The following is a 17536-nucleotide window of genomic DNA, read 5'->3' as shown; positions in this document are numbered from 1 at the left end:
AAGTACTGTTTTATTGCTTTAGGTAGTTTTTAAGAAAACTTCCAAGAGCAGAGAGAATTGAATTCGTGTACGCACAGCACGAAGGTACGATGCGCACTGCGAGTTATTCTTTCCTCCTCGGGTTCTAATGACGCCTAATATTCCTAGAAATTATTTCTGGCTACGCCACTGCATCATTTAAATAAAACAACGAAAAAAGATATTGTAAATGTTCTTTTATCGCAGATTTTAATTTTCCTTTTAGTGATTCGATTATCCGGAGTGAAAAAAAATCGATACTCCGGATAATCGAGTCTGACCTGTACTATGTTTTATTTCACTAAATAAGTTTGGTGTCGTTGAAGAATGTGTGTACATTTGATTTCCAGCGTCATGTGATATTATACTCACGAGGTTGGAAGACATATGCAGCTGTGAGCTGAGCTTTAACGGAATTCCTGGCCTGCTTAAGTTCCATAGCTTACAAATATATATGGACTTAAATTCAGCTCCTACATCATTCTTAGCAGCTGCATTGACATCAATTATCATTAGAAATTGTTTAACTCATTGATTGTTTGACTTACAAAATTACTCATTTTGAGAAAGACATCCCTAACCACGAGACAATAATTGATGCCCAACAAAATTTGTTCTCAAAAATGGAATTTGATGAAGTATGCATGCAATGAATCATTAAGGTTGTAAAAGCTTTTTTTGCTTTTATGCTGTTCTGATTTATTTGAGTACAGCAACAAAATTGTTGCCAAATATCGCCAACAATCCTCTCATGACCACTAACGGTTTTCATTAGCACCGAGAAAGCTATATTTGGCAGACGAGTTCAAATCAAACAAATGGCTGTGCTTTCTACTAGATATTGGGTTCCGGTAGAATCGTTAACGTGATTGTTAATTGGATTTTGATTGCGAGTCTTCAGATACGCAATAACGATAACGACTAATTGAGTGCCTAATGAAACCGCTTATTACCCACCACTGAGGACAGAGGCAAACGACTATTATTAGGCAGCCAGCCGGTACAATTCTAGAAGGCGATGTGAAAACCTGGATTGGGCTGATGCCGGTTGCTGTGGTTTGCACCTTAGGAAAGTGGGCTTTCATTTAGGTTGGTTGAACTGGTATAGATAAACATACATACCAATCAATTAATATCACATGCAATATTTGACATAGCGCTAATTTGGGTCGTTCGAATATTCTTCAAATCAACTAAACGTTATGGATCAAGATTTGAGAACGCGGTATTAGCACAATCCTTAAAACAAAGAACAAAGATGTTAAAACTTGATGTTTACAATAATCTTCTTCTTCTTCATGGCTATAACGTCCCCATTGGGACAGAGCCTGCTTCTCAGCATAGTATTCTTATGAGCACTTCCACAGTTATTAACTGAGTGCTTTCTTTGCCAAAGTTGCCATTTTCGCATTCGTATATCGTGTGGTACGATGATACTCTATGCCCAGGTAAGTCAAGGAAATTTCCATTACGAAAAGATCCTGGACCGACCGGGAATCGAACCCAGACGCCTTCAGCATGGCTTTGCTTTGTAGCCGCGGACTCTAACCACTCGGCTAAGAAAGGCCTCTGATTCACATGTAAAAATTTTGCAAAATAGTATTTATTATTATAAGTTTACAATACTTTTTTGCAAAATTTGTACATGTGAATCATCTTTTATTTTAATAACATCAAACAAAAGGCATAATATCAAAATGAGTGTAACAAACAAAAATGATTTTTTTTTATTATTCGTTGATATGTTGAATGAAATGGACATATTTTGATTAATTTCTATGTTAATCAAATCCTGTTTTGGATTTAAAACCTCACAATCATTCAAATACTAAGCTAACGAAATTCGTTTGACACTAACTATTTTTCATTTTATTTGTTTCTATTTGCAGCAATCAGCCTCGTCCTATCAGCTTTGGCCGTGATTAAGTTCCCCATTGCAACCACTTCTCATCTACCGAACCGATGGTCCGCAATCACTCCCAATTAGATGTCAATCTTTTGGGCAAACGTAAGCGAAAAACCAAACGTCTGTGTAGTGCCGTTCTTGGCTACGCTTGTGAAATCAGGATACAGACCAATAACTCGGCAAATGGCTTTGAAGTCTTGGCCTGTTTCCTAACTTGATGTGAAATTGCCGTCTAGAAGATTACCCCAGGAAGAGGTAGATATGAACTGCAGGAGAACTTCAGCTCAAGAACCACCACCATCGTCATCGTCGTCGTCGTCGTCGTCGTTGAGGTCGTCATCATTATCGTCATCGGCTTCATTAGAGTTTCGATAAAAGTTGCAACAGCAGAGCACAATATATTTTTCATGATTTCTGATCCACCACAACAGCACGGTGCAGGATGGAGTACCGTAAAGTGAACCTAGGACACGTGAATGCGGTTAAGCACAAAGCTGTACACCGCGGTATATGATCTTCTCGAAAGCTGGAGGATGAAGAATAGTAGTGTGTCCCGTATCAATAAAGTCAGTTTGTGTGGTCGTCTTACGACAATCGCCTATCCACCAATTCCGACGTGAGCTCGAAAACCAAAATTACAACCTGGCAGATTTTAAAAATGTAGCAGTGAACGCAAGAATCAAAGGAGAAAAGTGCAACTAAAATAATATAATAACAAATTATACTACAACTATTCACTACGGGAAGCAAAGTTCCTAGTTTTCGTTGAGTTTTTGTGTTTGAAAAAGCGGTGTCCAATGTTCATGCGTTACATTGTTTTTGATCGAACGCGCGCGTTGCAGTGGAACTCATTCGGGATTAATAACAGTAAGAAAAGTTGATAACAACTACGTATTATGAATGTAAAAATGTCATTCTGCTTGATCAAATGCACGGGTTGTTGATTGAATTCTATAGCGGTCGCAGGGCCGCATTTACAGGGAGGTCGAGGGGGTCATGGCCCCGAGCCCCACAAATTACGACTTAAAATATTTGGTATAGCAGATATAAGAACTATTCGATATCGATGAACTTTTTGAATCACATTGAAAGGAGTCCCATAAAATTTTATTTACTTGGAACAATAGTCAAAAATTGTACCAAACAAACTAAAATCTAAAGAACTGAACCTATCTTCCTTTATCATGACGAGTTACTTTTTTAGGAGAAGGAAGGCTTGCTAATGGCACTGTTTTGTTAGTTTGTTAGGCGTTCAATTGAAGTAGCAGCTTTGAAATTGAACATGTATTTTAATGATAATATTATTTTAAACGAGTATTCGTCAATATCAAAATATCCAAAATTTACCAAAAAAAAATCTGTAAAAATTGATTATTTTTAATGAGGTTTTATTTCTTTGAAAAACTTCTAATATTCTAGTGTTTATCTTCAATATTTTCTTAGAAAATGTGTTACACTTAAATGCCAATTTTCGATTTTTTCTAACTTTTTTTTACAGTTAATTTACATCCAATAATAGCTTGTTTCGAATAATGTTATTGAATATGTTTAGATAAACTAGTTTTTTTTTCTTATTTCTAAGGCATGATAATATACTTCCCACCAAAACATTTAATTTTTAATTGGTTTTAGTGGAGACAATGACACTTAAAAACATTTGGAATTACTCAGAATCATGTGGATCAAAAATAAGTGTGTCATCCTTCAACGTGCTTTTACTTGAGATCTGTATAGTTTTTACGTTTCTTACTTGTAAAAGATAATAATGCATTTTACCTGTTTTCCATACGCGATACATTCTATATAGTCCTTTGTAAATCGGTACGGGGCAAGATGGGTCATCTCTCGTTTTGACAATGTATATCCAAATGTTTTTCATATAAAATCTTTTCAGTAACACGCATAATTGAAACGACTTGGAATCTACAGAAATATTTTTAAGGATTTTTTCGCAAAAAAAAAACACTATTTTTTTCTTGACGACACACATAATAAAAAGCTTTTAAATTTAAAAATAAATTAACTTCGAGTTGTTCTGGTCTTTTATAAAGTCTTCGGTTGTACGAAGTATCGCTTTTAAGCTGACTTATGAATTAAATAGGCCATGGAGAAAAAAGATCCATTAAGTTCGTATTCAGGAAGTTACAGGCAGCCATTTTTTTTCTATCTTTATTAACGAGATTTTTAGCCCTGGGCTAAAGTTCATCTCGGGACCAGTGGCTTTACTTCTCTTCCGAAGGAAGTCGTCACTATAACCGTTTTGTCATAAGTGACTATCTCGGTGATGGGATTCGATCCCAGGTCCTCGACGTGAGAGGCGTGTGTTCTACCCACTACACCAGGCCCATTTCCAAATAGGCAGCCATTTTTTAGGTGTCCCATCTTGCCCCGAGCAACGCTACATCAAACTTAACGTTCATCACTAAATTAAAAAAAAAATTCAATAGTAACCCATAATTCAAGCATGTGCTAGAATAAGGACGTAAGTCGCAAGATCGATTTCTCTTAATCGAGGCTTCATTTTGAGACTCCTTTTCCCGAGCAGCCCAGATAGCCGTGTAGTGTCGGTAGCGGTTGTTTCAACTTGCTAAGAATTAACACTTCGGACTGCCTGTTCCGGTGGTAAAAGTCCACCTCACAGGTGATACCTGATTCATGGTGTGATGCGTACCGTGCCTAGGAATGAATGGTTAGGGGGGTCTAAATAAAACCTAACCGCTAACGGAGCCTGTGGGGTACCAGGGCGCCCTCCGCAGTATTGAGCCCTTCTTGTGCTACCCGGAGCAATGGTGCAGGTGACCTTGTGTTTCTTCGAGATAATCGCTGCCCTTCTTCAGTCTTTATACTGAGGCTTAACAAGGGTAGGATTATGAATATGTTGACATTTAATTTAAATTATCACCTATATGGATTCGCATTATGCGTTTTACACAGTGTTTTCTGTGCTCTTTCGCCTTTGTCGACTTTAAATAGATATCGATCTTGTTTTTTCGTTGCTGGTCTATTTCGTGCTGAGATTGCAAAAAGCTTAATTCTGCCTAGTTTGGGTAGTATCAGAAGGCCGGTTTCAAAGGCACGTTCCCCACCAGTTGGGAGATTTGTGCCATTAGTTTGGGTAGTGGTTACAGAGGTTAGCTCAGATCAATCTTCAGCATAAAAGAACAGCAACGATCGATCTCTGCAGACTCATGCAAAATGGTGCAGCCCAAGTGGCGCTAGTTCAAGAACCCTACTTTCGTAGAGGAACTTCTATCTAGGTTACCTTGTGGACCCAGTTTTTGCTACTTTCAGCAAACTTGAAATGGCAAACTCGTGCTCCATGCCTCGCGCATGTGTGCTCGTTAATAAAGCAATCGTTGCTACACTCATTTCTGAGATAACTACCAGAGATGTATGTGCTGTCACAATCGATGTTTCTGTTGGTGACCTCAACAGGAAATACGTCTATTGTTCGGTATATTTAGCACATGATGAACCATCCCCAATGGATGTCTTCAAACGAGTTGTCGTACACTGCGTAACAAAAGGCCTTCCGCTGATTGTGGGCAGTGATGCCAATGCTCATCACATCATCTGGGGCAGCTCAGATATCAATTTGAGAGGCTCCAGTCTGATGTACCTAATGTACTACTTAAGTAGTACAGATCTTGGATTACTTAACATAGGCAATCGCCCAATCTTCAGAGTATCTAATAGAGAAAAAGTGTTAGACTTAATGCTCTGCTCGAATAGAATCAGTCACGAGTTGACGAATTGGCATGTATCAGACGAGAAATCATTATCTGATCATCGCTACATCTTCTTTGAACATTCAAATGTAACTGCGCAGACTTCACGTTTTAGGAATTCCCAAACTGGGAAACTGGATTGAATTGGTTGCAATAAAATTTCATGGATATTCTCTGTCCATTGAAAATCCAAGTGATTTGGATGATGGCGTTGATACTACAACATCCTACATTATGGAAGCTTTTGAAGAAGCATGTCTTCTGCGGTCTGTAAAGACTACAAGAGGGACCTCATGGTGGAATTACGATCTGACTATACTGTAGAAGAAGTTGAAACAGACGTTGTTCAGCTGGATCAGAGTCGTTCAAAGTCGGCTCGCAAAGCTTACAAGACGGATCTTCGTTCTGCTGAACGATCCGGCTGGAAAAAAACCTCTGTACAAATGTTTCCATTTTGAGTGAAGTCAGTCGGCTGAACAAAATCCTTGCAAAATCTAAGGATTTCCAAGTGAACGAAATTCGCTTACCCAATGGTGATTTTACTTCTTCTGATGAAGAAGTTTTAGAATGTTTATTCAATACACACTTCACCGGATGTGTGGACATAGCATATACGAATAAACAGTTATCGCTCAGCTTCTGAGACGCACAGGCGTGTTAACGATTGCGCTCCTCATTAGTGAAGCACTTTTTTCAGATCGTTCAATCGATATTTTTGTGTTGTGCCGCGTCGCGGGTATGGTCGCGATGAGGCGGGAAAACACTTTTCGAATAGACTATTCGTGCTTCCCAGTGAAGCCGTCTTTCGAAAAAGTGCACGGATTCTGCCGTTCAGTGCTTGGGCTGAAGAAAGAAGACGTCGAAAGACTACAGTGTCACAAGGGCGAACAATGTGCATTCGTCAAGGTCAGCGACCTGACGCTTGCACAAAAAATAGTGGACGAACATGATGCCCGTCATGAAGTGGAGTTAAACGGGAAAAAGCACAAGCTTCGTATCACCATGGAAGATGGTAGTGTGGAAGTGAAGATTCACGATCTGCCCGAAAACGTTCCCGAAGAAAAGATCGTCGAGTTCTTGTGCGCGTTCGGCGAAGTGATCGCCATCCGAGAGCTAACGTGGGGAGAGGGCTACGAGTTTGCTGGTATACCACTCGGCATATGGTCGGCCCGTATGTTGGTACAAAAAAATATTGACTCGTGGGTCACCATTGACGGGCAGCAGGCATTTATTGTCTACAAAGGGCAGCTGCAGTCGTGCAAATACTGCAAAGAGCAGGCACACACTGGCATTTCTTGTGTCCAAAACAAGAAACTGCTGGTGCAAAAGAGCTATGCAAACGTAACGAAACAAACTGGATCAACACGACCACCGCCGAAAAAAACAGCTGGCACGAAACCAGCAAGCGCAAAACCGATCGGGCCGAAACTTCCCGTTCTCCCAACAGCAACGTCGGATGCCTTTCCCGAGCTTCCGAAATCTTCGAGCCAGCCCGAACAGCCTGCCTCGACTTCCAAATCCGATGCTAGGTTCGATTTGACAACGTCCCCCCGCCCGCAAACCCAACGCGTGCATGGATCGTCGTCGTCGCTCCGAGCACCTCATGTCGAAGAGTCACCAAAAGCCAGCATTGTTTTGGTTGACTGCTTCAAAAAGCCGACGAATGCGATGCGATCGCAGAGCAAGAGCGGCAATGGCAACGAAACCGACGATTCTTCCACTTCCACGAATAGCAGACGAAGCGCGCGAGGCCGACCACCCGGCAAAAAGCCCCGTCGGGAAGATGGTGACGACGAACAGGATGAAGACTATCATCCATAAATGGCTCTCTCGTCCTATAACATCTCGTCCATCAACATCGGCACGATAACCAACCCCACGAAACTCAACGCGCTACGTAACTTCATCAGCAGCCAGAGCCTCGATATTGTGTGTCTGCAAGAGGTGGAAAACGACCAGCTCTCCTTGCCTGGCTTCGTCGTATACACCAATGTAGACCACGCGAGAAGAGGTACGGCCGTTGCGGTGAAAGAACACATCCAAGTCTCTCACGTCGAGAAGAGTTTGGATAGCCGATTACTTGCGCTGCGAGTGCAAGACACGACCATCTGTAACATCTACGCTCCCTCCGGTTCTGCGCAACGTGCTGCTCGGGAGGAGTTCTTTAATGGAACTCTCGCCTATTACCTCCGTCATCGTACCGCACACGTCATTCTCGTTGGCGATTTCAACTGCGTATTGCGCGCATGCGACTCGACTAGCCCTAACGCAAGCCCTGCTCTCAAGACAGCCGTGCAACAGCTACAGCTGCATGATGTGTGGGAAAAACTGCGCTCACGTGACCCTGGCTTCACCTACGTCTGCCGAAACGCGCAATCGCGGCTCGATCGCGTTTACGTCAGCAATGGACTACGAGAAAATTTGCGAACTGCTCACACTCACGTGTGTTCGTTTACGGACCACAAAGCGCTAACCGTTCGACTATGCCTCCCCCAGCTCGGCCATGAGCCTGGGCACGGTTTCTGGTTTTTGCGACCTCATCTTCTGACGGACGAAAACGTTGCGGAGTTCCAGTATAAGTGGCAATATTGGACCCGTCAGCGACGAAATTATGCGTCATGGATTGAGTGGTGGATCACGTACGAAAAGCCGAAAATTAAGAGTTTTTTTAGGTGGAAGTCTCGAGAATTTTTCGATGAATTCCACAATCAGCACCAACGACTTTATGCTGAGCTTCAGCTAGCGTACGATGGGTATTACCAGCATCCTGAAATGTTGCCCACGATAAACCGGCTAAAAGGGGAAATGTTGGCGTTGCAGAGAAAGTTTTCCCACATGTTTATGCGCATTAATGAAACGTACGTGGCGGGAGAACCGCTGTCGATCTTCCAGTTGGGGGAAAGACGAAGAAAAAAGACCATCATCACCGAGCTCCACCGGGGTGAAAATGACATCATCAACGAGCCACAAGCGATCCAAGCAAATTTGTTTGACTTCTTCTCCCAGCTCTACTCGGAGGAAGCACCAAACAACAACGAGAACGGTTTTGCCAGCGAGCGCGCAATCCCACCGAACGATCCGGTGAACGAAGCATGTATGGAGGAGATAACAACAGCAGAAATTTTGTCTGCTATCAAAACAAGCGCACCGAAGAAATCCCCGGGCAGCGATGGCATCCCACGAGAGTTTTATCTTCGAACGTTCGACGTCATCCATCGAGAACTGAACCTCTTGCTGAACGAAGCACTCACCGGCAATATTCCCCCCGCATTCGTGGAGGGAATCATCGTGTTGGTGAGGAAGAAAGGAGGCGACAACACAGCTCGGTCCTACCGACCCATATCGCTGCTCAACAGTGACTATAAGTTGCTATCCCGCATACTCAAAAACAGGCTAGAGGGTGTGATGAGAGCGCACGGCGTTTTGAGCGACGGACAGAAATGTTCGAACTCAGAGCGCAACATCTTCCAAGCAACACTCGCCCTCAAAGATCGTATTGCCAGTCTCCGTCATCACCGACGCGCCGGTAAACTCATAAGCTTTGATTTGGAGAATGCGTTCGATCGAGTCCGGCACTCCTTTCTCTTTGAGACCATGCGATCTCTCGGGTTCAACCAAGAACTCATCGCTCTTCTTTCTCGCATCGCCAGCCGCTCTGCTTCTCGGCTACTCGTCAATGGGCATCTCTCTCGCCCGCTCGAAATCCAGCGCTCGGTCCGACAGGGGGACCCTCTCTCCATGCACCTCTTCGTGCTGTACCTTCACCCACTGGTGCGCAAACTGGAGGAAGCGTGTGGTAATGATCTTCTCGTTGCGTATGCGGACGACATCAGCGTCATCGTGACGTCAGAGGCGCAAATCGAGGCGCTCAATGAAATTTTCACCCGTTTCGGGATTGCCGCCGGTGCGAAATTAAATTTGCGGAAGACGGTTGCGATCAACGTTGGGGTTTGCGAAGGCAACGAAATCAATACCCATTGGCTGCAAACTGTCAACACAGTCAAAATTTTGGGTGTTGTCTTCGCAAATTCTATACGGCTAATGACGACTCTCAACTGGAACACGCTGGTGGGAAAATTCTCGCAGCAAATGTGGTTGCAGTCACTTCGCACCTTAACAGTGCATCAGAAAATAATCATGCTTAACACCTTTGGCACGTCAAAGTTATGGTACCTTTCGTCAGTGCTGCCTCCTTTGGGTGTACACACGGCGAAAATCACCGCCACAATGGGCAAATTCCTATGGAGAGGAATCATCGCTCGCGTGCCAATGATGCAGTTGGCCCGCGACAAAGAGCACGGAGGCTTAAATCTTCATTTGCCAGCATTGAAGTGCAAGTCTTTGGCAATCAACAGGCACATGCAAGAGATCGATTCCCTTCCCTACTATAGATCCCTTCTACACCACGAGAATCCCCGTCCAGCAATTCCCATAGATCATCCTGATATCAAATTAATCCTATCACATTTATCCCAAATTCCCCACCAAATCCAACAACACCCCTCCGCCGATCATATCCACAAGTTCTTCGTGCAACAAACAGAGGTGCCCAAGGTGGAGCGTAACAGTCCAGCGGCCGACTGGCCACGTGCGTGGCGAAATATCAACATGAAGCAGCTCTCGTCGCAGGAGCGAACGAAACTGTACCTGTTCGTGAACGAGAAACTTGAGCACCGAAAGCTACTGTATGCGATGCAGCGAGTGGCGGACGAAAATTGCGAACACTGTGGGAACCACATAGAAACGCTCCGGCACAAACTGTGTGACTGCACTCGCGTCGGCCCGGCCTGGACGGTCCTTCAGCGAAGATTAGCAGGGCTCATGAATGGTTGGAGAAGATTCACATTCGACGAACTTGCGAGACCTACACTGATAGGAATGAACAAAACGAAACGTATCGATATCTTGAAGCTTTTAGTGAAATACATCTGCCATGTTAATGAGATAACGATAGGATTGATGTTGATGCTTTCAACTTCTTGTTAGATTTGAACAATTAAAATGTATATAGGTGTAAACGAACTTGACAAATAAAACCTAATTTTTAAAACCCAAAAAAAAAAAAAAAATAAATGTCTTTTCATGCAGTTACGAGTCTCTGGCCTCGGCTCGCTGTATCGTAACTACTGAATCGATTCAATGGGCGCTTAATAGTTTTGCGCCTTTCAAATCTCCAGGAGCAGATGGGATTTATCCTGTTCTACTCCAAAAGGGATTAGAGTTTATCAAACATGTTTTAAAAAAGCTACTTGTAAGCAGTTTTGCTGGCGTGATATTACTGTAAAGTTTATCCCGAAAGGAGGTTTCGGTTAACCCGAAAAAACATCTATTGTTCTTTTTACGGAAAGACGAAACCGCGATGGAATTCGACCTTTACATCTTTTTGGCACTGAGATAAATGTGACTGATCAAGTAAAGTATTGTAAGACTTTGGAATTCCGCTTACCGGTGAGAACCACACGGCGTGCCATGATACTGGCAGCACCGCGAATATACGTCCACCTCGTCCGATGATCCGCCGATGAAAGAGGATGGGACTTGATGTTGCTTTCTCACGATGGCACTGACGGTGAAGTGGTGGATGAACACATGTTCATCCATCTGTCAGCCGGGGGGTGCGATATAAGACATGTTACCGCATCAAGGGGATTACCATCGTACCGCATACTCCACATCCCACTTCCACTCAAAATAAAAACGAAAAAAAAAAAATGTCTGCTGAAGTAATAAAATAATATAATAAAAATAAATAATAAAAATCATTCAAAAGAGTCAAGTTTCCTAGAGTTAATTGAAATTACTGCTTCTCGATTCTTGATGTCCATTAGATAATATAGAAACAGCAAGTCTGATCAGAACTTTTTTTTTTTTTTTTTTTACTTTTTTTTTTTGCTGCCGTTATATTGGCACTCAGTGTGTGCTACAGTAGACTATTCCACAACTCCTTAAAAAAGTTGTATTAGTATTATATTTATTTTCTACTTTCTTCGTGTTATCTTTTCATCAATATCATTTTACACAACCGCCGAATGCACAGAGCGACTAAATTGCTTAAATCCACTGACTCGTGCTTAAGATAAATTGTTGCTAACACATATGCTTTTTTGTTCAATCTTCCTGGTGCATTAGAAAAATATTGCCATCTCTATACTACATCTAATTGGCCGAAAACAACCCCGAAGACAAAACATTGCTTGAAAAATTGCTGCACTTCAAAACAAAACTATCGTAACAAACATAGGTAGTAGCCGAACAAATAAGCCGGAAACAACATCTAAGAATGCTAGTATCCACCACGCACCACCGACAAAAACCCGTATCCCCACGGTCCCGTGTATGCCTGTATGAATTCACTGGCATTCAACATGAAACTGTGCAAAAGTTAGAAAAAAGAATGATAACCTCAAATTCGAAAGTATAAGTAAGGATATTTACGTGTTTTCGGCAGTCAGTCGATGCCGCGCTTTTTTAATGATTTTCTCGAACATAAGCAGACAAATTATGTGTTGGTCAGTTCACATTTATGAGCTGCTCAATCATGTATCGATTTACACAAACAGACTTGTTAAAAGCTTATTGGAAACGTTTTTTTTAACGCTTCGAACATCTCATTCCAATGTCACAATTATCGGCAGCCTTTCTCATAAGAACTGCAAGCAAATCTGCTCGGCAGCTCCAAATCAGCCGCATTTTGAAGCGTGTTTATTTGAATTGATGATGTCTCTAGCAAAATTGTTTGTTCAGTCTCAAAAATCTCGTCAGCGGAGAGCTAACAGAACAAAGAATCATCTGAATGTTTTCATTGGTGTGTTTTGATAGAAAATACTGTGAGTTTGACGTTTTAATTTAGATTGGCGACAATAGTGGAATACTACCAAAGCCGTAAATTACCCTATTTCATTCTTTTTTTACAATTTTATGCCGTCTGAGTGATGTGTTTTATCAACATCATCGATGAGCATTGTCAACACAAAAAGCGCACTCGCCTTGCCAAATATACTACCACAACAAGTCACCAATCACAAAAAACATCTTTGCGCATGATTCTAGTATTGTATGCAACTCACCTCTATTCACGGATTTTTTTCTCAAAACAAATGTCAACCTTATCTGCATGGTCACTTTTTTTACACTCCCCATCCAGCACAACTTTGTTTCGGAGAAATTTCACTGCTTATAACCACTTGCCAGTCAACACAGCGGCCGAATGGTTCTCACCATTTCCCATGCTAATCAGCTTTGTTGTTCTACTAGACAACAAAACCTGGCAGGATCGCCAATGTAAGACTTTGGAATTCCGCTTACCGGTGAGAACCACACGGCGTGCCATGATACTGGCAGCACCGCGAATATACGTCCACCTCGTCCGATGATCCGCCGATGAAAGAGGATGGGACTTGATGTTGCTTTCTCACGATGGCACTGACGGTGAAGTGGTGGATGAACACATGTTCATCCATCTGTCAGCCGGGGGGTGCGATATAAGACATGTTACCGCATCAAGGGGATTACCATCGTACCGCATACTCCACAAGTATGTCGGAGTCATTCTAGATTCCAAACTTTCATGGACACCTCACATTTATTTCAGATTCAAAAAAGCTTGCATGGCCTTCGGTCAATGCCGGCGAACCTTTGGTAAAACTTGGGGCCTCAAACCCAAATATATCAAATGGATTTACACAACAGTTGTTCGACCAATATTGGCATATGGATGTCTTGTGTGGTGGCAAAAGAACAAAGTGAGAACAATCCAATCAAATTTGGCCATCTCCAAAGGATGTGCTTGATGGCGATGTCTGGTGCGTTCTCTACAACTCCCACAGCAGCGCACGAGGCCCTTTTCGACGTTCCGCCACTACACATACATCGATACATCTTAAACAAAAAGCACTATCTTGCCCTTATGGTGTATGGGTACTGGATCTACTCGAGAAAAATCCAGTGAATCGTAGATCTACACACACTTCGTTGTTTCCACTTTTGGTGAATTGGGACAAAATGGTCCTTGCTCCAAGTGATCTCACAATTGCTTGTCGCTTTCCTTACAGATCGGACATTTATTACACAATTCCCTTCACGGGAAGAGTGGACGTTTGGCTATTTGGAAAGAAGAATATCAAACAATATAGTATGTTACACTGATGGTTCCCTTCTTGAAGGTAGAGCTGGTGCAGGTGAATATTCTCGTGAGCTAAGGCTGAATCAGTTTTACTCACTTGGACGAAACTGCACCGTTTTTCAGGCGAAAATATTTGCTCTTATGTGTGGAGTGCAATCAGCACTTCAACAGCGCGTAATGGGCAAAGTCATATACTTCTGTTCAGATAGTCAGGCTGCTATAAAAGCTCTCACTTTGGCCAACTCAAGGTCGAAGCTTGTTATCGCATGTAGAACTCAAATTGAGGAACTGAATTCAGTCAACTCTGTAAACCTTGTATGGGTACTTGGCCATTCTTCCATCGCTGGAAATGAATTGGCCGACGAGCTAGCTTGCGATAAAGCATCGCATGACTTCATTGGCCCTGAGCCGGCTATTCCGATTTCGAAGTGCTGGGTGAAGCTTCAGATAAATTCTTGGGCGGCATCTCAGCACAAGCAATTGTGGACTTCGTGGCCGAGCGGTTAGTGTTGTCAGGCAGTGAGCGCATCGTGTCATGGGGTGTGGGTTCGATTCTCGCTTCAGCTATTGAAACTTTTCCGTCAGAAGTTTTTCGTGGCTGTGCCACTGGAGCATGCTTGTACGTTGTCTAGTGTTAAGTTTACAGTCTGTGCAGCTAAATGACTGAAGACGGTGTCCGTGTCTTTATAATACATTGGAGTCATGTCGTCAAACAAAATTGTACATTAATGAACCATCTCCAAGTGTGGCGAAGTATTTAACAAATCTGTCAAAGCAGAATTGTAGTCTCTTGGTCAGAGCGTTGACAGGCCACAGCCGACTCAACTATCACATGGCAAATATTCAGCGTGCTGACTCATTTGTGTGTGGTAGTTGTGACTCCGATTTTGGAACTTCGTATCACCTGAACTGTCCCGTTTTTGCGCAATTGCGATTCCAATTACTTGGTAAACACTTATTAAGAGAAATTGTGTTCAGAAGCCTGAATCTTCAGGACATTCTGTTATTCTTAACCCGCTGTGGTAATGAGCTATAGGCTCTCTTTACGCTCATGCGTTTTCAGTGCCCTCTTAAGGACGCTGTTCGAACCCATTGTGGTATGGAGCTACATGCTCTCATTTCGCTTATGCGATCTTCCCTCGTCAAGGGACTCCATTCCTATTTCCTCCCATCTTTCCATTCCCTTTCCTCTCCTATCGGGTAGATGATGAAATAGGCTCAAATATGGCGATGGCACAAATCTCCCAACTGGTGGGGAGTGCCTTTGGAGCCGGCTTTCTGATACCTGATACCTTATAAGTCGCAAGATCGATTTCTCTCGATCCTCTTCTTCTTCTTTTTGGCATTAACTTACTCACAGATCCTGCTTCTCAGCCTAGTGTTCTTATGAGCAAGCACTTCCACAGTTATTAACTGAGAGCTTTTTTTTTTGCTTAAGTTGCCATTTTCGCACTCGTACATCGTGTGGTAGGTCCGATGATACTCTATGTCCAAGGAAGTCAAGAAAATGTCCTTTACGAAAAGACTCTGGACCGACCGGGAATCGAACCTTCAGAATGGCTTTGCTTTGTAGCCGCGGACTCTAACCACACAGCTAAGGAAGGCTTGACAGCGATGCAATCTTGCAACCTGAAGTGAAAAAATGCTGAAAAACTTGCATCTTGTCACCTTTATTCAGTCACCTTTATTCACCTTTATTTAGAGGATCGATGAAGAGAAATCGATTAAGCGACTTACGCCCTTAAGAAATCACTTGTATTATAAGATTTTCGTACCAAGTTACTCTTATGGGGGAAATGAGCATTTGAAAACTAATGTATGGTTAATAGAACCGTACATTCAATTGAATCACCAACAAACAAAATCATTACATCCAATTTTATAGAAACAAAATTCTATGAAATAGGCCCCCACATTTGTAAATCCGGGCCTGACCGGTCATAAGAGACAAATCAAGTTATTAACCTTGATACGAATCAAAACGGTAATATTAGTTCGAATTTGTTCTAGACTATTCAAATATTTTGAACAAATAAATGTTGTCCGCATGTCCAACGAGTGTGTTATTAGGTAGAGAATGCATAGCAATGAAAAAAATATTTTGATAATTTTGGCGCTTACGCCGACTATGCCAAAAGAAACCTTAAAGCTCAAGGGTTCAGGGTTAACCACTTGGTTTCATTGGAGTAAAGAAAAAAAATGTTATTTTGTCATATAGAGGGACTGGGGGCAAAAGTCGCCAGCTAAAGAAGGAAGCGTTTTTAGCTGCGAATTACATAATTATAAACTTTTTTTAAATCATGATCTGATAGATAAACCTGTTTTCTGTCAAATAGTAAAAACAGCCACTAATTTCTACTTTTCTGCAGTAAATATATCAATTTTCAAAAAATGCGTGGCTTTGTATGGCGCGTTAGAAATCTCTAACCCCCTCCCCCATAAATCCTTACGTTATTTATATAGATTTAACTGTTAACATGTAGGCTACTTCTGATTGAGAAAAATAAATAAATTAATTAATTAATGAATAATCCCATACATGCTGATTCAAAAAATACACATTTGTAAGGTTCGAATCTGCTCGTAACAACAACGTAGCATTCCCTTTAAACGGCTGTTTTGGAGTCATGAAATACGGGTGGGCGTTTTGCCCCATGAGTTGATTGAAGTTCAAGTCCTCCAATATGCTTTTCAAGGATAATTCAACACTTTGTTTTTGCATGGAATGCAAACTATGCGAGTGCACAAGGCGATGCTTGGTAATAGTTTCAAAGGTTTGGTTATATATCGACCTGAAAAATTTTCTAAAATACCACACACAATTACAACGCATTCAGCACAAAATTTTTTTTAAGTTTTTCACGATTTTCGTCAGGAAAACATTGAAAAATGTAAGCAGAGGAAAGTTTTTTCACTTTTTCTTTTATCTGGGGTGCAAAGCGTTCTAAAACAAGTTTTTCGTTCAAAATGAGGGTTACGCGGCTGCGATCCTCTTTCTGTCAATTTTATTCAAATATGTTCCAAGGAATACTAAGCTAATCCCAAGCCCAATTCTTTAAATCTCTGTGCAACTTCGATTGCTCTAGTCAATCAAGGAGTAGCAACTACGAATTGTACGGTCATTTATGTTCATGCCCATGGTCATGCCCGATGTTCCTTTTTCACGAAGAGAAACCAATAAGTTTTCACATTAAACATTGCACGGTGATCAACCTTCATTCGTGATAATTTTCTTTAGTCAAAACATTTTGTCAGATGTCCTTTTCACAAATAATCATTAAAAACTCTAGAATTTTCCTTATTATGCCAACTGTCCGGTTCCAGTTATCATGATGTCATGAAGGTCCTTATTTCAAAAAATAGAAAGAATTCTTGGAGGCGTTTCTCCAGTATTACATTATGAATCATCATATAACTTTTATAAAGATATATTTATAATTCTCTACAAAAATCTTTAGTGAATTTTGATATCTTTCTGTCAAATAGAGTGGGTACAGCTATATTTTGATCTCATTGAAACCTCTGTGATTATCGCAATTCATCGTAGTTCTTAAAGAAGTTTCTGAAAAATAGTGAGTAAACCTCGAAAAACCTCCACTGGACACGTGGTGGATATTAGTGAAAGAATCATTGGTAATTTGTGTATAGAATTGTGAAAGATATGTAAGTTAATTTTCCGTAGGCTTTTTTAGGAAAAACCCATTTGGAGAATGTATCATTCATCATTTGTTCACATTTAATCTTAAATGTCAAAAAACAAAG

At 41.7% G+C, this 17536-nt stretch overlaps 1 protein-coding gene across 1 annotated transcript in view; it reads left to right on the top strand.

The window, feature by feature from the left end:
• LOC5565213 (transmembrane and TPR repeat-containing protein 1) overlaps positions 1-17536 on the top strand; it is a 790448-nt gene that overhangs the window by 472125 nt on the left and 300787 nt on the right. Inside the window, exon 3 of the mRNA XM_021851740.1 lies at positions 1908-2791. The gene's annotated coding sequence lies outside the window, so the exon portion shown is untranslated. The remainder of the gene's footprint in view (positions 1-1907; positions 2792-17536) is intronic.

This window comes from Aedes aegypti, chromosome 3, assembly GCF_002204515.2.
Source record: "Aedes aegypti strain LVP_AGWG chromosome 3, AaegL5.0 Primary Assembly, whole genome shotgun sequence".
Lineage (NCBI taxonomy): Eukaryota > Metazoa > Arthropoda > Insecta > Diptera > Culicidae > Aedes > Aedes aegypti.
Note: the sequence above shows the minus strand (reverse complement) of the source record. Positions and strands in the feature narration are given on the sequence as shown.